Source organism: Loxodonta africana, chromosome 25 (genome assembly GCF_030014295.1).
Source record: "Loxodonta africana isolate mLoxAfr1 chromosome 25, mLoxAfr1.hap2, whole genome shotgun sequence".
Lineage (NCBI taxonomy): Eukaryota > Metazoa > Chordata > Mammalia > Proboscidea > Elephantidae > Loxodonta > Loxodonta africana.
In genome coordinates, this window is record NC_087366.1 from 9,478,772 (window position 1) to 9,501,773 (window position 23,002).

The 23,002-nt window shown below is 37.3% G+C and overlaps 1 long non-coding RNA gene across 2 annotated transcripts; it reads left to right on the forward strand.

Moving 5' to 3' along the window:
• Positions 1-854: 854 nt before the first annotated feature.
• On the forward strand, positions 855-23,002 carry LOC111750920 (uncharacterized). Of its 2 annotated transcripts, none has more exons than XR_002785969.2 (3): positions 855-2,912; positions 15,558-15,692; positions 18,797-20,637. It is a non-coding gene; the product is annotated as an uncharacterized LOC111750920 (long non-coding RNA). The 2 variants fall into 2 exon arrangements; XR_010319369.1 differs by lacking the exon at positions 855-2,912 and adding an exon at positions 21,687-23,002 and having other exon boundaries at positions 11,198-15,692; positions 18,797-18,956.

The window sequence follows — 23,002 nt, forward strand, 5'->3', positions numbered from 1 at the left end:
TGGTCAGGGTTCATAGATAGTCATGTATGTGATCGATTCACTTGTTTTTCCGAGTCTTTGTTGCAAGAGGGATCCAAGGTAGCTTCTATCTAGTTAGCCATCTTGACCCTGCCTCGAGCCAATCTTGATATGAAAGATATGAAAAAGAGGTGAGAAGAGAGACATAGGGAGTATAATTCATCCTTTGGACCCAGGGTTCCTATGCAGAGATGCTCCTAGGCCAAGGGAAGATTGTTGATGAGAAACTTTCTCTAGAGCCGACAGAAAGAAAGCCTTCCCCTGGAGCTGGTGCCCTGAATTTGGACTTCTAGCTTCCTAGACTGTGAGAGGATAAATTTCTGTTTGTTAAAGCCATCCACTTGTGGTATTTCTGTTATAGCAGCACTAGATAATGAAGATAGACTTTTTGTTCTTTTATTATTTTCCTGAATTCTTCTATTGCTTTTTCTGTGTTTTCCTTGATTTTCACTATGTTTTTGCTGGTTTTGTGTGTATTTTCCTTGTTCCCTTTCCTAATCCCTTGGAGAGACTGACATATCAGTCTTTTGAACTCCATATCATGCAGTTCCACTGCCTTTTCTTCTATCTTAAGGTTATCTGATTCTTTATTTTGGTCACTCCCTAGAGCCATCTTGTTCTGATTTTTGTATGTTTTATTCTCTTCATTTATTGATTGTGTGTTTCTTTCTGCCTTTTTTTTTTTTTAAACGGCAGGGTGGCTGGGTGGGCATGCTTTGCTGCTTGCTTGTCTGTGGGCATGATAGCTCTCAGCACTTTGTCCAGGTGGGCAGGGGAGCCGCAGGCAGGGTAAGCCCACTTCGATGTACACTGGTTTGGCTTGGTGGCTTAGGGTGGGCTGGGAGGGAGCTGTCTGCCTTCTGATGTTGGTCCAGCAGTGTAGGAGTGTTAAAAGCCCCTCACCTGATGGACAGGGGTATTGGACAGGGAGTGATACGGGCTTGCTTCCTGCCATTCAGCAGCTTGTTAAGTGGCAGGCAGGGAGGGGTGATACAGGTCCTTTGTGGCAGTAAGTCTGAGCACTGGGAACACTCTAGCTGTGGCAGTGCAGCAGGGGCTGGCAGGGTGATGTGGTGTGGTGGCATATGGCACTAGGTGGGTAGGAGAAAGATAAGAAAAGAGAGAAAGAAAAAAGGTGTGGTGTCTTCAGTAGCTGACATGTGGGGACATGGTGGTCCTGGGGGCCATTAGGAAAGGAGGTGCTGTGGTGTATGGGGGAGAAATAAAAGAAAGAAAGAAAAATTAAAAAAAAATAATAAGAAGGATAATGGCTGCCTGATGGGGTAAGTGGGTGGGCAGTTCAGACCTGGGGTAGCTGTGAGCCAGGGGACTGGTTACACTCTATCCGTGTTGGTGCTGTGGGAGCTAGTGGGAAGGGGGGGGGGGATGTGGCATATAGGGCTAGTTGAGAGGGAGAAATAAAAGAAAGAAAGAGAAAATAAGAAAAGAAAAACAGAAAAAAAGAAGTGGCAGCATGGTGAGGACCCATGAGTAGTGGTGGGTGGACCCAGAGGCTGGTGGAGGTGACATACAGGGCTACATCAGAGGGAGAAAAAAAGAAAAAATTGTGGCACAGCAAGATCTTGTGGATGGGGATGAGGCAGACCTGGGGCAGCATTCAGTCGGTACATCAGGGGCTCCCTAGCTGTGGTGGCATGGCAGGACCTGATAAGAAAGGGAGGAGGTGGCATATATGGATAGATGGGAGGGAGAAATTAAAGGAAGAAAGTAAAAAAAGGTGGCTCAATGGGGGCCAGCGAGTGGGTGGGTGGACAATGGGGACAGACAGGAAGGGAGAGGAGGTGACATACAGGGATAGTGAGAAGAAGAAAGAAAAGAAAAAGAAATGACTGCACAGTGGCAGCCAGTGGGTACCGGTGAGGTGGACCCAGTGCAGCAATAGGCCAGTGTGCGGTGGCTCTCTAGCCAGGTTACTGCAGTGGGAGTTTGCAGGAAGGAGGAATGATGGAGTATTGGGCTAGGTGGGAGTGTGAAAAAAAGGAGGAAAGAGAATTAAAAGAAAAAAAAGTAAACAAAAATGGTGGCTTGGTGGGGGCTGGCAAGGGGGGACTGGGCAGACCTGGGAGCTGGTAGGACTGAAGGGGAGGTGGTATATCAGGCTAGGTGGGAGAGAGAAAGAAAACAGAGAAATGGAAATAGAAAACAAACAAAATTGCTCTGTGGTAGAAGCCAGTGGGTGGGGGCGGGGTGGATCTGGGGTAGTTGAGGACTGGTGGCTCTCTAGTTGCAGTGGCATGGTGTGGGCCTGTGGGAAGGAGGGGTGGTAGTGTACAGGGCTAGGCAGGAAGCAGAAAGAAAAGGATGAAAGAGGGGGGAAAAAAAGCCATGTAGCAGGACGGTGTGGAGCAGGCCTGGTCGTGAGATCATATTTTGGACCCCAATGGTGGAGGCTGCTGGGTTGAGGGGGGAGGGTTTCTTACTTTAACTCACCAGAAGGGCGAGGGTTGGGAAAATGTGTTTCTCTGTTACCAGGTTTTCTGTCTCCTGTTGGGAGCTCTATGAATTGTCTTCCTGTACTCCCTCTCTGGGGTTGTTACTACCTCTTTTCCAAGATGACAATTCTATGCTGTGTTAGTTGGCAGGGGACCTCCACTCCATATCTCTCTTCAATCTCTGTTTTTCATCAGTTCTCCTTCCATTCAATGTTTGATCTAGTTATCACTTCATTTGATGCTTAGGGTTCCAGGACTGATGTTTGTATCTGTTTTACTTAGTTTTTCAGATCTTTGTTGCAGAGGGATGGCATGGTGTGTCTATCTCGAGCACCATGTTGACTCCGCCTCCCAGAAATATTTTATCTAAGTAGCATCATGACCTCAGAGACTGAAGAACCAACACATTGAAGAGTCATCAAGTATTTGGAAACCAAACTTGTGAGTTTTCAAGCTAGTGTCCTTCACTGGAAACTTACTTTGAATGAATTATTAAGTAGGAGCCCTGCAAATATTTGCATAGTGAAACAAATCTTCAGATGAACAGGACCTTATTCAGGCTATTTGAAAAATTCAATGGTGCTTGTTTTCCTTAAGTCAAGAAAGCTATAAAAAAAAAAGCAAACCCACTGCCGTCGAGTCGATTCCGACTCATAGCGACCCTATAAGACAGAGTAGAACTGCCCCATAGAGTTTCCAAGAAGTGCCTGGCGGATTTGAACGGCCAGCCTGTTGGTTAGCAGCTGTAGCTCTTAACCACTACGCCACCAGGGTTTCCCAAGAAAGCTATAGTAGCTAGAAACAAACCAAAGAGTTTTATGGATTTTTTTTAAGTAATGTCAAATTTTATGCAGTTCTATATCTTTTAGCAATGGTTTTATTTTTATTTTTTTTATCTTTTAGCAGTTTGGCTGAGCTAACTAAAGGTCAACTTAATGTTTGGAATGCATGAATTTTGCTGATTTGACCCTCCCTATTTTTTAATTTAATTTTTTTATTTTAAGAGAAAACCTGTGAGTCACAAGCGGTAAAACCATGTCAGTGGTCCCATGGAAGTCAGTAAAATAAACACAGTATAGACATAACATTTATAAGTAAAAATTTAATTACTGTCCAAATGACAATTTTAGATGAACATGCTAAGAACACAGGTTAAAGAGAAGGAAAAAGACCAGAATCCTTTCTAGGTGCAAGCTAATTTCAAAGTCACTTAAATTTATTTGTTAGAGTTAAAGACCATTGTCAGAATATTCTGAGGTGACTCCTGACATTGTATTGTCAGATATTTTACAAGCCCATGATGTAAAAACCCAGTAAAAGTTTAACATTGCTCTTGAAGAGTGTAAAACTCAGGTCCTTAGTTGTGCTGAAGGAAAGCAGAGAAGCCTTATTCTCTGTGCAGATTCTCTATGAATGTAGGTATAAAAGAGATGGTTCATTTCAGGGTCAGCAGAGAGAAAAAAACAGAGAAATGAGTCTTCTTTCTTCTACTTTCCATTTCTTTTTTCTTTCTTTATTTTATTTTTCCCATTAAGTTAAAGTAAAATGTCTTCTCATATTTCAGGATAGGTTCCTAAAAAAAAAAAAGGAATGCAGATATTAAAAAGACATTTTTAGAACATCAGAAAATTTAAAAAAAGAATAGTCATCTACTTTCTGTTAAAATGGATAAGAGAAAATGTTCTGAATAATTCCTCAGGGAATTTCAAATTGGAAGAAAGCAAATGTTGCATTAAATAATGAAATTCAGATTTTTTTTTTTAGTTTTTATTGCATCACATTTTGATTTAGTTTTTAATATAAAAGTAAGGTATGATAATTTATGTCAATCAAATATACTTTATTCTACTGATTTTTGCAGTGAGAGTGCCAAAAGAATGATTAAAGACTTTTAGTAAGTGTTCAGGATATTCCAAGACGATATGTAACTAGAATGTGGAAAAAAAAAAAAAACTCTTTAATGCTGAAAAGTATCCAATTACATAAGTGTTTGGGGGCAAAATAAAAATGCAATGCTTTTATTATAAGAAAATATTTTTAAATATTTTTTTTTCCTATTCACCTGTCTAAGATGTTAGCAAATAAAAGACTCTTGGTCTGCTTTTATTTGTGGACTTTTTTTTGAAGGATGCTATCATTTTTAAAGTGCTAGTGAAAGCTAAGAAGGAAGCATGGCATAAAATAATTTCTTTTTCATAATTAATTGAACGTAAAGAAACCAGAAAGAATAATATAGAATTTATTTCATTAATACCTATCTTCTATAAATTTGAGATCATTCATTGATTTTAAAAAATTTGAAAATATTCTTTAATCAACACATATTGGCAATCATCACTGTGACCTTAAAAACTTAAACAGATATGCAGGATTATCGCCACAATATAAAAGCAATTATTATGAAGAGTGTAACATTGCCAAATTATTTTATATGTATATATATTTGGCAGAAATATAAAGAGCAGATTTTTGTTTTCCTTTTCCCACTGTTCTCATTGTTTGTTATTGTTGTTATTGTGTGCCATTGAGTCGGTTCTGACTCATAACAACCATATAGGACAGAGTAGAACTACCCCATGGGGTTTTCTAGGCTGTAATCTTTATAGGAGCAGATTGCCGGGTCTTTTCTCTTGCAGAGCAACTAGTAGGTTTGAACTGCTGACCTTTTGGTTAGCAGTGCTTAACTGTTGAGCCATCAGGGCTTCTTCGTATTGTTTAAATATTGTTTTATTTCCTTGTGATATTTTCATTTCTTTTCCCTCCCTGTGTTGGTTAAGATTGTGTGTCAACTTAGCTGGGCCATAATTGTCAGTATTTTGGCAGTCATATAATGTTGTGATTGCTTCCCTGTTGAGATTTGATACGTGATCACCCCCATAATGGGATCTGCTGTGAGTAGCTAATCAGTTGAAAGGGAATTTCCTTGGGCGTGTGGCCTGCATCCAAGTATAAACAGACCTTCAGGCTTTTGTCTGCTCTAGATCCTGCAGCTGGCTCCTGTTCATCTGACCTCCGGTTCTTGGGACTTGAGCTAGTAGCTTACCTGTGGTCTTGCCTGCGATCTTGGGATTTATCGATCTTCACAGCCTCTGAGCAAGAGCCCTGCTCTCTGACCTGCTGATCTTGGGTTTGCCAGCCCCTGCAGTTACGTGAATCAGGGGGAACCTCTATCCTGATCCACAGACTTGGGACATTCCAGTCTCTACAATCACGTGAATCATTTCCTTGGTATAAACCTCTTTATATATTCGTACACTTTACTGGTTTTGCTTCTCTGGAGAATTCAGCCTAAGAAACTCCTTTTTCTTTTTTTTTTAGATACATCACTTAAAGGTATACGTGTCTAAAGCATATATGCTCTCCTTAAAGAAAAAGCTTTAAAACACATATATGTTTCTTAAAGAAAAATTACAGAGCAAACACTTGTTCGATTGCCACACAAGTCAAGAAACAAAACTTTGTCAGCATCCCAAAAATCTTTAGTACCTAAGTTCTCTTTTAGTCCTCATTCCCTTCCCCCATGTTGTTGTTGTTGTTAGGTGCTGGCAAGTTGGTTCTGACTCATAGCGATCCCATGCACAACAGAACAAAACACTGCCCGGTCCTGTGTCATCTTTACAATAGTTGTTATGCTTGAGCCCATTGTTACAGCCACTGTGTCAGTACTCCTCATTGAAGGTCTTCCTCTTTTCCGCTGACCCTGTGCTTTGCCAAGCATTATGTCCTTCTCTGGAGACTGATCCCTCCTGACAACATGTCCAAAGTAGGTAAGATGCAGTCTCGCCGTCCTTGCTTCTAAGAAGCATTCTGGTTTTACTTCTTCCAAGACAGATTTATTCATTCTTCTGGCAGTCCATGGTATATTCAATATTCTTCCCCAACACCACAATGCAAAGGCATCAATTCTTCTTCAGGCTTCCTTATTCATTGTCCAGCTTTCACATGCATATGATGCGATTGAAAATACCATGACTTGGGTCAGGCTCACCTTAGTGTTCAAGGTGACTTTTTTTGTTTTCAATTTTTGTGAATACGAACAATTACATTTTTAACAGCATTGTAATTCCAGTTGCATATGTCAAGAGGTTTTCTCCAGCATTTAACTGGATCTGGAATTTTTGAGTTTTACAATTATTATAATACAATTAGCCTTCAACTTTTTCAGAGTAAAAACAAACAAAAACAACTGTTTTCTAAAATGGTTGCATCAATTTACACTCCCACCAGCAGTTTAGGAGACATTCCATTTTTTTATGTCTTACTAACATTTACAGAATTTATAGTTTTACTATTATTAAAAAAACCAAATTCATGTTGTGGAGTTTATTCTGACTCACTGCAACTCTATAAGACAGAGTAGAATTGCCCTGTAGAGTTTCCAAGACTGTAAATCTTTAGGCAAGCAGACTGACACATCTTTTTCTTGCAGAGTGGCTGATGGATTCAAACTTCCAACCTTTTGATTACCAGCTGATCACTTTAATCACTGGGCCACCAGGGTTCCTTTTTTATTTTTCTATTATAATAGGTGTGAAAATTTCTTAATTGTTCTGGTAATAGACATTTCCTGATTACTCATAGGCTCGCCTTTATTTCATCTATTTATTATCCGTTAGGAATGCTTCTTTTGTCAAGGTAAGTTTTTACATCTAATTGTTTTTTTGGCACAAAAATCTTTTTTGTTTGTTATTGATAGGGCTATAACATTTTTTTTTTTTTTTGGTAGTGTTTTCATATTCTAGCATATTCCACTTTTACTACCAACTTTTATGTATCCTTAAGAATTGCTAGTGGATGGTTGGATATAGAACTCTATTTTTTGTTTGTTTGTTTGTTTTCCATAACTTCACTATTTTTCTTTTCAAATTGATGTTTAAAAATGTTTAGATCATTTATATTTAACATAAGTAGAAATTTGGGGGTCATATCTACCATCTTATTTTTGGCTTTTCATTTATCTTGCATCTTCTGTTTCTTTTTCCTTCCTTTCTTGCCTCTTCCTGGGACCAAATGAGCTCTTTATCTTTCTATTTTACATTGTTCACAAGTTTGATATTTTCATAGTCCCTTTCTCTCCTAGTGGTTACAAAAGAACCTTCAACATGCTTACTTAATGTATCATTGTTTAAATTTAATCAAAATCTTTTATATCCTTCCCCAAAATACTTAGCTTATAGAACATTTACTCTTATTTATCTCATCTTATATAATTTTGTTTTGTAATACTAGCCTTTCTTTTAAAATCCAAAAATATACTACGAATACTTTTTAAAATACAGTCAATAGCCATAGGCTGACTCAAATATTTACCACATACTTTACTTCATTCCTTCTTTTACCTCAGACTTTCTATCTAGTGATATTTTGTTTGTCTGAAGGATCTTTATAATTTTCTTCCTTCCTTTCGTCTTCATTGCTTTCTTTTTGATATATATACTAGTGTTAAATTTGTTTATTTTTGTAGTCTGAAATTGTATTTACTTTGAGTTTCTTTTAAATTATGTTTTTCCTGGTTATAGACATCTCACTAACAGTAACTTTCTTCTAGTCTATTGAAGTTTTAATCTCAATCTTTCTGGACATTCAGTGGAAGTTATAAAACTTCAGCTGTCCATCTGGCACTAATTTTTGTGGCTGCTTAAAATATCTTCTCTTTATATTTTATGTTTTTTCTTACTCTGTGGTTTCTCTAAGTCTGGAATGTTTTATTTATCAATCTCAGGATTTGTTCAGCTGCCTGAGTTTTGGTTTCTGTGTTTCATTTTGTCTGCAACTCTGATTAGACTTTCTCTTACTTTCATATATCTGCAATCCCTTTTATATTTCCACCACTTTGTCTCTTAGGAATATATTTTGAAAAATTTCTTTCTATTTATTTTTCTGTACACTATTTTTCTCCTCAACTATGCCTAATCTATGATTACCTATTTATACATATATTTTCCCATTGATATATATTTCTAAAAACTTATCTCTCTCATCCACAATCTTTATGGTCATTTTTTTGCTTCCATTTCCATAAAAATGTTTTTAAACTTGAATTTTTATTTTTAATAATACACTTTAATAATTGTTGTTGTTGTTAGGTGCCGTCAAGTCAGCCCGGCCCTGAGCCATCCTTAAAATCATTGTTATGCTTGAGCTCTTTGTTGTAGCCACTGTGTCAATCCAGTTTGTTGAGGGTCTTCCTCTTTTCTGCTGACCCTATACTCTGCCAAGCATTATGTCATTCTCCAGGGACTGATCCCTCCTGACAACATGTCCAAAGTATGTAAGATGCACTCTTGCCATCCTTGCCTCTAAGGAGCATTCTGGCCACACTTCTTCCAAGACAGATTTGTTCGTTCTTGTGGCAGTCCATGGTATATTCAATATTCTTCAGCAACACCACAATTCAAAGGCGTCAATTCTTCTTCGCTCTTCTTATTCATTGTCCAGCTTTCACATGCATATGATGTGATTGAAAATACCATGGCTTGGGTCAGGCGCACCCTAGTCTTCAAGGTGACGTCTTTGCTCCTCAACACTTTAAAGAGGTCCTTTGCAGCAGATTTACCTGATGCAATGTGTCATTTGATTTCTTGACTGTTGCTTCCATGGGTGTTGATTGTGGATCCAAGTAAAATAAAATCCTTGACAACCTCAATCTTTTTTCCGTTTATCATGATGTTGCTCATTGGTCCAGTTGTGAGGATTTTTGTTCTCTTTATGTTGAGGTGTAATCCATACTGAAGGCTGTGGTCTTTGATCTTCATTAGTAAGTGCTTCAAGTCCTCTTCACTTTCAGCAAGCAAGGTTATGTCATCTACATAACGCAGGTTGTTAATGAGTCTTCCTCCAATCCTGATGCCCTGTTCTTCTTCATATAGTCCAGCTTCTCGGATTATTTGCTCAGCATACAGATTGAATAGGTATGGTGAACAGGTACAACCCTGATGCACATCTTTCCTTTCTTTAAACCAATCAGTATCCCCTTGTTCTGTACGAACAACTGTCTTTTGATCTATGTAAAGGTTCCTCACGAGCACAATTAAGTGTTCTGGAATTCCCATTCTTCACAATGTTATCCATAATCTGTTATGATTCACACTGTCGAATGCCTTTGCATAGTCAATAAAACACAGGTAAACATCCTTCTGGTATTCTTTGCTTTCAGCCAGGATCCATCTGATATCAGCAATGATATCCCTGGTTCCATGTCCTCTTCTGATACCGGCTTGAATTTCTGGCAGTTCCCTGTCGATATGCTGCTGTGGCCGTTCTTGAATGAGTTTCAGCAAAATTTTGCTTGTGTGTGATATTAATGATATTGTTCTATAATTTCCACATTTGGTTGGTTCACCTTTCTTGGGAATAGGCATAAATATGGATCTCTCCCAGTCAGTTGGCCAGGAAGCTGTCTTTCTTGGCATAGATGAGTGAGCACCTCCAGTGCTGCACCTGTTTGTTGAAACATCTCAATTGATATTTCATTGATTCCTGGAGCCTTGTTTTTTGCCAAAACCTTCAGAGCAGCTTGGGCTTCTTCCTTTAGTACCATTGGCTCCTGATTATATGATGCCTCTTGAAATGGTTGAATATCAACTAATTATTTTTGGTATAATGACTCTGTGTATTCATTCCATCTTCTTTTGATGCTTCCTGTGTTGTTTAATATTTTCCCCATAGAATCCTTCACTATTGCAACTCGAGGCTTGAATTTTTTCTTCAGTTCTTTCAGCTTGAGATACACCGAGCGTGTTCTTCTCTTTTGGTTTTCCATCTCCATTTCTTTGCACGTGTCAGTGCAATACTTTGTCTTCTCGAGCTGCCCTTTGAAATCTTCTGTTCAGTTCTTTCACTTCATCAATTCTTCCTTTTGCTTTAGCTGCTCGACGTTTGAGAGCAAGTTTCGGAGTCTCCTCTGACATCCATCTTGGTCTTTTCTTTCTTCCCTGTCTTTTCAATGACCTCTTGCTTTCTTCATGTATGATGTCCTTTATGTCATTCCACAACTTATCTGTTCTTCAGTCACTAGTGTTCAATGCATCAAATCTATTCTTCAGATGGTCTCTGAATTCAGGTGTGATATACTCAAGGTCATATTTTGGCTCTCGTGGACTTGCTCTGATTTTCTTCAGTTTCAGCTTGAATTTGCATATGAGCAATTGATGGTCTGTTCCATAGTTGGCCCCTGGCCTTGTTCTGACTTATGATATTGAGCTTTTCCATCATCTCTTTCCACAGATGTTGTCAATTTGATTTCTGTGTGTTCCATCTGGTGAGGTCCATGTGTATAGTCACCGTTTATGTTGGTGAGAGAAGGTATTTGCAATGGAGAAGTCATTGGTCTTGCAAAATTCTATCACTCGACCTCCGGCATTTTTTCTATCACCAAGGCCATATTTTCCAACTGCTGATCCTTCTTCATTGTTTCCAACTTTCGCATTCCAATTGCCAGTAGTTATCAATGCATCTTGATTGCATGTTCGTTCAATTTCAGACTTTAGCAGCTGATAAAAATCTTCTTTTTCTTCATCTTTGACCCTAGTGGTTGGTGCGTAAATTTGAATAATAGTTGTATTAACTGGTCTTCCTTGTAGGCATATGGATATTATCCTATCACTGACAGCGTTGTACTTCAGGATAGATTTTGAAATGTTCTTTCTGACAATGAATGCAACACCGTTCCTCCTAGAGTTGTCATTTCCAGCATAGCAGGCTATATGATTGTCCAATTCAAAATGGCCAATACCAGTCCATTTCAGCTCACTAATGCCTAGGATATGGATGTTTATGCATTACATTTTATTTTTGATGATTTCCAATTTTCCCATATTCATACTTCATACATTCCAGGTTCTAATTATTAATGGATGTTTGTAGCTGTTTCTTCTCATTTTGTGTCATGCCACATCAGAAATGCAGGTCCTGAAAGCTTTACTCCACCCACGTCATTAAGGTCGACTTTAAGGAGGCAGCTCTTCCCCAGTCATCTTTTGAGTGCCTTCCAACCTGGGGGGCTCATCTTCCAGCACTATATCAGAAAATGTTCTAGTGTTATTCATAAGGTTTTCACTGGCTAATACTTTTCAGAAGTAGACTGCTGTGTCTTTCTTCCTAGGCTGTCTTAGTCTGGAAGCTCAGCTGAAACCTGTCCTCCATGGGTGACCCTGTTGGTATCTGAATACTGGTGGCATAGCCTTCAGCACCACAGCAACATGAAATCTCCCACAGTATGATGAACTGACAGACACAAATTAGCATATGATAATATAATATGTGATTTTTGGGGCTTCTATTTCTACTTTTTCTTGAATATGCTTATTGTTCCCATTGTTACTGACTATTGTGCCATCTCCTTGTATGTCCAGTAACTTTTATTCTAGGATGTCAATTTTAATAGGAAATATTTGTGAGATAACTTATTGATGTTTCGGAAGTACATTCATTTGAAAAATGTTTGCCTTTTTTTATATAATGGAGCCAGGATTCCTGAGTGGAGCAAATGGTAAGCACTCAACTACTTGTCCAAAGGTTAGAGGTTCACATCTACTCAGAGGCACCTAAGAAGACAAGCCTTGAGATTTGCTTTCAAAGCATCAGCCTTGAAAACCCTATGGAGCAGTTCTGCTCTATATACATGGGGTCACTAAGAGTCAGAATCAACAGCAACTTACAATGACCACAAAGTAATTCCTAATTTTTGAAGTTTTTAAACTAAATTTCAGTTTGAGGTTTCCTAGAAAACTGGTTGGAATAAATTTTTGTGGAAGTAATCAAGAGAATCAGCATGTGGTTACAACCTCTGGGTAGGGCTTTAGATTTTGTTCTTATTCTGTCCAGGGCAGGGCCAAATTTCTTGTAGTCTAAGGAATGTGGGGGATGTGGAGCAGGTTTACCACTGATGCACCTCGACTCTGAAGATTTAGCTTTTTAGGATCCCTTATCCTATTTACTTTCATTTCGATGGAATATTGGCTTTTTTTTTTTTTTCTTTTGAGATCCTCAATATCATAAAAGTATAAAGCTATCTAGTTTTGACAATACTGCTTCAGTGTTCTTCATCCTTCCCTGGCTTCCTTCCTGCACTCAGATATTAGACTGATCTTTTCTTACTCCTTACTGAACTCTCTCTTCCCCCAAATCTTTGGTAATCTAATAAGAAAAGTTATATTTTTAGTTGATTTAGAAAGCAGGATTTCAAAAATCCCTAGCCATTCATGATGCCAGAAATCTTTAGCACTTTTTTTTATATTCTTATATATGTATTCAATCATATATATAAAACAATATATATGATTGAATACATATATAAAAGAAAACAAAAAAACAAACCCATTGCTGTCGAGTTGATTCCGACTCACAGTGACCCGATAGGACAGAGTGGAACTGCCCAACAGAGTTTCCAAGGAGTGCCTGGTAGATTTGAACTGCTGACCTTTTGGTTAGCAGCTGTAGAACTTAACCACTATGCCACCATGGTTTCCTAAATACATACAAAAAAATTTTTTTTTTTTTACATATAAAGGGTAGAATAATTAATATTCAATGTCAGTTCACTTTAATGTCCTTATTGTTTATTTTAGTATTATAAGACTTTAAAGCTCATCTCAGACATGTTGAGAATTAAATGAGCTTAAGTCCTCAGAGAACAAAGGTCCTAGGACAAACAGCCATCTTGAAGAAAGACAGGTGTCTGCAAAGAGATACAAAACTTGAGCATTTCACGACTGAGGCAGAAGACTCCTGACATCATATAGTGAAACCTGTGAGAGCTGGAACTCGACAGGACTCCCTTGTTTTTCTGGATCTCACAAGTTTTCTGCCTTTGACAGGGTGTAGTCTTCCACTCTTTTATTGTTCTCTGTTAGTAGAAAATATTTGACTTGCCCTTCTCTGATGAGTTTCTGCCTTACACAGGTTCCTGCTTTCATGGGTTTTACTGTTTAAATACTAAACTAAAATTTTTGGTGAATTGTTATGGGTAAGCCAAGTATGGGTTAGCCAGACGGAATGTAAAACTCCTGGGGATCACACTCATGGAAGGATTCCGACCCTTTTTCAGGCTTTTCCTCCAGGAACTTCATCATATTCTCACAGAGGAGATCAGGGTGAACCCAGAGAAACCCCCTCACCTCCCCACCGCACACCCCCGGTGCTGGTGTGGAAAACAAAAAATGCCCACTGTGAAACCTGGCCAGATTCTTCTGCCTAGCGTGGCTCTGAGAATTGACAAGACAACAACAGTTTTTGTTTTTGTTTTTGTTTCTTAGTGGAATAAAAGGCTTACTCTGTAGGGAAGGTTTAATCTTCCCCAGAAGACCTGGGAGAAGGGAACTTCATCCAACCCCAGCCTCCCTGTCTCACAGGAGTAAAAAAAGAGTCTTAATCTGCAGGGGAGGACATCAAGGCCATAGACTGAGAACACAGGAGGACAGGCACTACAGCTGAGGAAGGGAAGAGGGAACAGGGGGATAAAAGCTCTAACCCTGGAAAGGGGCAGGAATACATGTGAAGTCCATAACCTTAAAGCATTACAAAGACTGAGTCTTAATCAGAAGATTAGAGAAATTCCTGTCCCCTTCCACACATACCTTCATGCTAACCAGCCTCCAGTAATAATAATAGATTGAAGCTGAGAGCTGCAAGAGATTTTCTTTGAGAAACAACACATAGGGATGACCCAACGCCAAGAGTAAAAATAAGGTTACTAGAGGAATTGGAAGTCTCTGATGTTCACAGATACAAGAGACATCAAACACAGTTCAATTCTTCCCTGGAGTGGTGGGAACATAATTCTCCACACTAAAAATTTATTTACCTCATTATATGCTGCCCTATACAAAATGTCAGTCAATAAAAAAAAATTATATATATATATATATATGGTTTGCCAGAATGAAAGAAAAAAAGAGTCTGAAGAGACAGAAGAACAATTTTTACAATTAGACTCAGATATGATACAGATGTTGGAATTATAAGACAGAGGATTTAATATAACTGTGATTAATATCTTAAAGTCTATGACAGAAAAGTTAGGCAACATGCAAGATAAGATAGGTAATTTTAAGAGAGAGATGGAGAGTATAGCAAAGAATAGTTGGAAATGCTAGAAATAAAAACACAATACAAGACATGAAGAATGCTTTCAATAAAGTTCATCAGCAGATTTAACAAAGCTGAGGAAAGAATAAATAAACTTAAAAGCAGGTCAATAAAATTTCCCGAGGTGATATACAAAGAGAGAAAGAAAGAGGGAAAAGAGTGAAACAATAAAAAACAAAGTATCCTAGAGCTGTGACAATATTGAAAGGTATAACATATGTTTGATTGGAATGCAGAAATAAAGGAGAATAAAGCTCAAGAAATATATATATTTTTAAAATGGCTAGAAATTTACCATAATTAGTGACAGACACCAAGCCACAGATCTAAGAAGCCCAGAGAACACCAAGCACGATAAATTGCAAAGAAAAACAACAGCAACACAAAAGACCTATATCTAGGCGTATCATGTTAGAATTGCAGAACACTCAAGAAAAAGAAAATATTTTCAAGGTAGCAATTGTGAGGGGACATCTTAACTACAGAATTCTACATTTATAAAAATTAATAATATTCAAAAGTGAAGAAGACTTTTTCAGGTGTAGAAAATCAGAGAAAATTTATCGTCAGCCAACCACCCTATAAGATAAGTCAAGGAAGGAAATTCTTCATATAGAAGGAATATGAATGAGTAACATCAGAAACTTGGATCTACATAGAGAAATGAGGAACATTGAAAATGGAATAAATGAAGGTTATGTATATTTTGCATGTATGTGTATAAATATACATATATCCCACACGTGTGTGTGTATAATACACACATATAAAGATATGTGTGTGTATATATATAGGCTTTTAAAGATAGCTGACTGTTTAAGGCAATAACCGTAATGATGTATTGGCTGTTTATATATATATATATACACATATAAGAAGAACAGGGACACAAGAGATGAGAGGGAAGGATTTATAATATTATTTTAATATTATAAAAGTATGTACAAATGGAAATGTAATTAGTTGATATTTTATTAACTAATAAATTTGTTTCATCAGTAAACATTCACGTTAAACAGAAGAGTCGATTCCTATTCCTGTGTGCCATTTATTCCTAATCTCCAGAAGATAAGTAAGTTTGGAACTGAGCAATGAAAGCAAAGGCAGTCTACCAACATTCAAGTGTTTGTGCAGGTAATGTTTCATTAAATTTAATGTTGATTATAAGGTTTGGCCTGTACTGTAATCCTGAAGACTATCTACTACAGCACCAAGACATTATTAACTGCCTTTTAGGACGCTCTCCTGATTTTCTACTTGATCTTATAAATATGCACAAAAATAGTTTCACACAAGTAGTGTTGAGGAAGATTCCCCATTTTCTATGCCTGCTCATGTGGTTAATGTCATAGAGAAGAGAATTATATAAATGATGCTGTGAAAGGTAATGCTAAATAAAGGAAAATGGCAGATCTTTTTGGAGTGTGTTATAAAGCTATCTTTAATAAAAATTATCCATAAAGGCTTTTTTAATGAAAGCACAGGAAAACGTATCTCAAAAATAGTATGTCCTATGTATACACTGGTGGCGTAGTGGTTAAGTGCTACGGCTGCTAACCAAAAGGTCAGCAGTTTGAGTCCACCAAGTGCTCCTTAGAAACTCTATGGGCCAGTTCTACTCTGTCGTATACAGTCGCTGTGACTCAGAATCAACTTGACGGCAATGGGTTTGGCTTTTTGGTTTATGTACACACAAATATACAACATAGAAGCAGGCAGCTATCCATTTGTAAAAGCAATCCTAAACTATATTTTCATATAAATTTAGAGAGAAAATTTGCAGCCATTAATAGACAAAATCCCATTTCTCTGGGTAATTATAATCACTATCTTTATAAAATAAAACGAGAAAAATTATCCTTGTCAAAGTTTCTTTTTTTTTTTTTTCCCCTCACTCTGGTGATTTGCTAACAACTAACATTGTTATTTTCCTTCATCTAATTTAATAAGGAACATTAATCATATATTAGTTGGTTCTTTAGCTTAACGCTATTTGCTTCAGTCCACAAACAAACCAGCTATGGCTTGAAGTTGTTAGCACTGGAATTCTATTAGGAGATAGCATGTATCTTGTCATTCATATTAGCTCAGTTAATTACATTTGATTTTTTGTTTTTCTGTTTAATGAAAAATATACACTGTTATATACAGGACTTGCATAAGGCAAAACAGTTAAGCAAAATAAAATGTGTGTTTAATTTTCCCCTGTTCACTGGTTGTCTCTTATATTTAGAAAGAATCCTACATAAGGGTTCTTAAATGAAATGATTGATTCCAATGATGGCTTTTCAAGCATCGCAAGTTAACAGCTTGAGAGTTCGGGACAGCTGAACCTTTCATAAGACAGCTGTCTGATGTAGTTGTACATTGATTGACTACACATATACAATAACCTGAACAAACTAAAGTTGCTAATGTGACTCAAGGTGAAACCGGATCCATATAGTCAATATATGAGAATGTGAAGGTAATAGGAGAAATTAATGGTTTCTAGCATGATTTACCAAGTAAATCATATGAGAGAATAAGTTACCCCTTTATGTCAGTATGGTAGAAAATAAACCTTGAATAACCCTCCTATGAGAACATTTAGATGTAGTTTTGCACTGTCACAAAAGAAATTTGCAGAGGCTAAAATAATGCAAAAGCAGGAACTGTAATCAAGCAACAAACATAGTTTTTACTAGAGATTTTCTATTTGACCCTGGAAACAATGAAAGTCTGTTTTGATGATTGCCTAAGTTTTAGTGGACAGAAGATAAAGCCGAAGGTGGGAAGTCTGGTAGTAAGTGATCATATAAACATGAGTGGCAAGCTACAAGGTTCTCAGTGTACTAGTGAATGAGAAATGAACCTAACTTGCAATTAAAAAAAAAAAAAAACTCTCTTAACTTTAATAGTGGGAGAGAAAAGAAACACAAACAAACAAAAACCTCTCCAAAGAATTCAAAAGCAGATGCTGGTCGTACTGTGTACTCTTAAAATTTTCAAGTTGAAAATTTAATTTACAGTATTCCCTCATTGGAAGTTCCTCCAGGCAACTGAAGAAGCAAATGCAAACCATCTTTGGAAGAATGAATTTTCAAAGGGGTTTCAAAGCATTTGACGGATAAAGTTCCAAGGAACATGGGTTCACAATTAAAAATAAATAAATAACATAGAAATGAATGGCCAAACAAAAATGGATCATAGTGCCAGAAGTGATGACCAGCAGGGAAAAAAAGCAATGGGCTCAATCAATAAGGATTTAGATAGTGAACTTCTCAGATACAGAATATAAATTATCTATAATTTTTTATTTAAAGGAGTAGAGGAAAACATGTTACTATGCAAAAAGACCAAAAGACTGATAGGAGTTATACTTTGCTTCATAACAAGCTACTCTGGAATTTAGTAGCTTAAATCAAAAACCATTTATTTAACTACCAAAACAAAACCAAACCCGCTGCCGTTGAGCAGATTCCAACTCACAGCGACCCTATAGAACAGAGTAGAACTGCCCCATAGAGTTTCCAAGGAGCACCTGGCGGATTTGAACTGCCCACCTCTTGGTTAGCAGTCCTAGCACTTAACCACTACACCACCAGGCTTGCCATTTAACTACACAGAGAGTGAATTCCAGAGATGCGGGGAGCATCTCCCTCAATTACGCAGCAGAGTATATACAGGTGAGGAAAATACCTGAAGCCAAGGATAGAACCTTCTGGATTACAAATGAGGGCCAGAAATAACTCTTGTTTGTACCAGCTGGACAAACCTCCTCATTCATGGGGCACTGGGGAGACTACTTGGAAGGATCTTGCCTAAGTAACCAGTTGCCTGTCACTGAGGCCTTCTTGACTCACGGTGACCTCACGTGTATCAAAGAGTACAACTGTGCTCCATGTGGACTTCAATGCTGACTTTTCGGAAGTAGATCCCTGGGTCTTTCTTCTGAGGTACCTCTGCGTGGACTAGAACCTGGAACATTTTGGTTTGCAGCCAAACGCTTTAACATTTTCCACGTCCCAGAGACTCCCTTGCTTCAGTTAACCCAACCAAACCATTGTTGCAGTTCTGTGATTCTGACACATAGAGACCCTGTGGGGTAAACAAGAGGTGCCCCATAGGATTTTCAGGGAGCACCTGGTAGATTCAAGCTGCCAACCTTTTGGTTATTAGCCATAGCTCTTAACCACTAAGCCACCAGATTTTCACCTTGCTTCAGTAAAAAAAAAAAAAAATTTTTTTTTTTACAGAGGGGAATAATTAGTCCTAGACTAAACACTATTCTAGTCTGGCCTAGCCATTTGTGAAAACAAGACCCCAGTGGAGCAAACTTTTCAAGCATCTCACTTCATCCCAGAGCAAAGTTCAAGAATATTTATATAAACACGAAAATATCCAGCCCCCAATAAGGTAAAATTCACAATGCCTGGCATCCAATTGAGAATGCTAGTTACTGTAGTCAAGGTATTATAAATGGTAACATTTAAGTACGTTATTTTAATTGGCTGTTTGACTATTAACCATAAAATGTTATGTGATATGATTTGAGAAGCTACATGGAATGTGAAAATCCAATGTCTGAGAGAGCTTCATTCTTTTTTTTTTTTTCCTCAGTTATATATGTGTATGTGACTTAAGCTAAAACAATGTATGATAAATCAAAAGCATGAAATAAAAATAAGGAAAATGTTTCCAGATAGGACTGGCAACATTGAAGTCATGTAAACATTTAGACATATATATGAATAGTTTCAGATATGCTTGCAATATCCCTTGCAAAATATTTCTTCTGAGAGGTATGATATATACTGTAAAAACAAGGTGGGAAGGAAGGAGAAATGGAAAGACAAAAGAAAATGGTAGAGTTTATATCCTTGGATTAAGTTAATAAAGGCTGAGTAGGAATAGCAATATAATTAAATGCTTCATATATTACAGAGGGACATAGGCATTATAAACATGTTATAGCCTTAGATGAATGCTTAGTATCAGGTAAAATGAGAAGTATTCTTTTATCCCATCTCATTGTATAAAACATTAAAATAAATAGAAAATAAATAGCACAACAATCATAGAATAACCTTGTGCAAATGAATGCTAGCACCCAGGAATGAATTTAAAGGGAGTAAGTAATATAAATGGAGAAAGAGATATTCATACTACCAATAGCAAATACGTACCCAACTTTCAAGTAGAAGATTAGATTTTAGTCTAGATAAACAAACTAATTTATTATAAATCTAGAAATGTCATATTTAGTAAAATAGCTGAAAAACAAGAAAATATTAAAAATAAATGTATTTCATATAATTGATTATTTATTAGAGATATAAAATCTATTTCACAGTATAAGTCAAAATGCCCCACAAACTTCCTAAACATGCGTTGGACTGATATAATGAAAACTCTACAAATATATCAGAAATAAAAAATTATGATATGTGGAAGGACATATCATGGGAACATTGAATATTGTCAAGATGGCAACTCTTCCTGAACACTGTATAGTTTCAATTAAATTCTCATCCTAATATCATTGGATTAATGTCATCTAATAAATTATAAAAGTCTTATCAACAAGGGAAAACTATTATCATTTTAAAAAAATAGACATTCTTAGCTTTAAAAGCATTTTATATTTTCTTTAATGATTAGTGCTTATTGTTTCCTTTAAAATAATCCTTCCTTACTGCGAAGTCCATCTTTTACAGTAAAAGTTCATTGCTTTACCCTTCACATTTAGATCTGCAATTCATCTGGAATTGATTTTTGCTTGCAACTTGAGACTGTGTTTAAGATACATGTTTTTTCCCATATGGATATCCAATATACTAGGCATTGCTTATTGAAAAGAATGTATTTTTACCACTAAATTTCACTGGAGATTTTGGGTTTAAAAAATTTGATCAATAAAGATATGGTCTAGGGTTTCCTTGTGGGAAAATTTTTAATAATGGACTCAAATATTCTGATAGATATTGGTCAATTCTTCCCAGCTTCTCACTTTTCTGGGCCACATATTTTGAGTGAGCAAATGCCTTATGGGTTTACGTAGCACCAAATATTGTGCTTAGTTATCTTAGCTTTTTTTTTTTTTTTCTCTACAGTTGTGGCCCCACAATCTCCCATAGCCTTGATAACTCATCAGTGCTTTCAGAGAAAATTTTTAGTACTTTATATATAGACTTCCAGTTTTATTTATTTATTTATTTGGAGAAAGGATAGTCTGAATATGCTAATTAACCTTTACTAAATGGAACCTAATGCATTTTTTATTATATTATCTTTAAAATAATTTATACTATTTGAGAAGCCCTGGCAGCTCATCTGCTAACCAAAAGGTCAGTGGTTTGAACCTACCAACTGCCCCACTGGAGAAGGATGTGGCAGTCTGGTTATGTAAAGATTTACAGACTTGGAAAACCTATGGGGCAGTTCTACTCTGTCCTATAGAGTCGCTCTGAGTCAGAATTTCACTTGAAGGCAGTGGAAGTTACTGTATCAGTCAGCATCTAACCAGGATTCTGAAACCACACAGTAGTTTGAATAGGCAAAATTTAATAAAAATGTTGTAGTTGTAAGATGCCATAGAGTAGTTCTGACTCATAGTAACCCTATGTACAACCGAACAAAACACTGTACAGTCCTGTGACATCCTCACACTGGTTGTTATACTTGAGCCCATTGTGGCAGACACTATGTCATTCCATCTCCTTGAGGGTCTTCTTTCTTTTTCACTGACCTACTTTACTGCATTCTTCTTCACATAGTCCAGTTTCTAGGATTATTTGCTCGGCGTACAGATTGCATAAATAATGGTGAAAGGATACAACCCTGACACACACCTTTCTTGACTTTAAACCACATAGTATTCCCTTGTTCAGTTCGAAAGACTGACTCCTGGTCTATGAACAGGTTCCTTATGAGCTCAATTAAGTGTTCTGGAATTCCTATTCTTTGCAATGTTACCCATAATTTGTTATGATTTACACAGTCAAATGCCTTTGCATAGTCAATAGAACACAGGGAAACATCTTCATCTTTCTGTTAAGAACTGCTTTCAGCCAATATGCATCTGACATCAGCAATGATACCCCTCTTTCCATGTCCTCTTCTGAATCTGGCTTGAATTTCTGGCAGTTTTCTGTTGATGTACTGCTGCAACCGCTTTTGAGTGATCTTCAGCAAAATTTTACTTGCCTGTGATATTAGTGGTATTGTTCCATGACTTCTACATTCCATTGGATCATCTTTCTTTGGAACGGGCACAAATATGGATCTCTTCCAGTTGATTGGCCAGGTAACTGTCTTCCAAATTTCTTTAATAAAAAAATTATTAACAATTATTAGGGATTAACTGTGAAAGGGATTAACTGTAAAAAGAAAACTCTAAAGAATACTCTGAGATTACAGGAGAGAAAGGAAGAGGACATAAACTTAGAAAGGGACCTCTTTCCCCAAAGGCAGAAATTCGGACCTCATTAGAGGAGGTAGAGTTGCAAATCACTGAATGAAGGAGAAATGTGCTGGGTTACCCCCATCCCAGAGCTAGTTCGTAGTCACCAACCATTTACAGAAAGTCAAGAAAATTTGGCGTGGGACTTACATGTGTTTCACCGTGATGCCAGTGGTCCTAATAGACTGGTGGGCAGGGAACTGAAGTCCAGACTGACAAGCAGGAAACCTCCCACTGAAGAGCGGGCAGGCCAGCCCCTTTGGCAGAAATCTACGGGCCAGCAATCCAGAACCCATTCTCTTCTCCTCCATTGGAATGCAGTAGACTTAGGCTGCAAAATCACCCCTGGGGCAACCATGAAACCCATTGGCACCTGCCCACAGGGGAACAGCTGAAATTCCATGTGGAAAGTCATCTACTGAAAACGGATGGTGATAATCACCTCTGGTCCCCTGCATGTTCTCCTGGTAGCTAAGAGTAGAATAAAGGAAAACAAGCATACCAGCGACAGGATGAGAATCTCTTCTTCCTGCAGTTTCCCTTCAGGATCCTTCACTGACAGAGCTTACTATCCTGCCAGCTGCAAAGGAGAAAGGCTTATAAGGTCCAGCTCCGTTATTACAGAGCAGGATATGAACGGTAGATTTGTAGCTGAGAGAAAATTCGTTGGTAACTTATACTTCTGGTGAACTAATTACCCATCCATAATATTTCCAAGATTTTCTTTTAATCTCATGTTGAAATGAAAAATTGAGCTTTAAAAACATTTCATTATATTCTACAGGAAAAACTATAAGTTCCCCTGAGGTACATATTAAAATTCATTACATTAATCTATTAACTTTTTTTAAAATAATTTTTATTGTGCTTTAATTGAAAGTTTACGAATCAAGTCAGTCTTTCACACAAAAGCCCATATACACCTTGCTAAAACCCAAAAAACCAAACCCAGTGCCGTCTAGTCGGTTCGACTCATAGCGACCCTATAGGACAGAGTAGA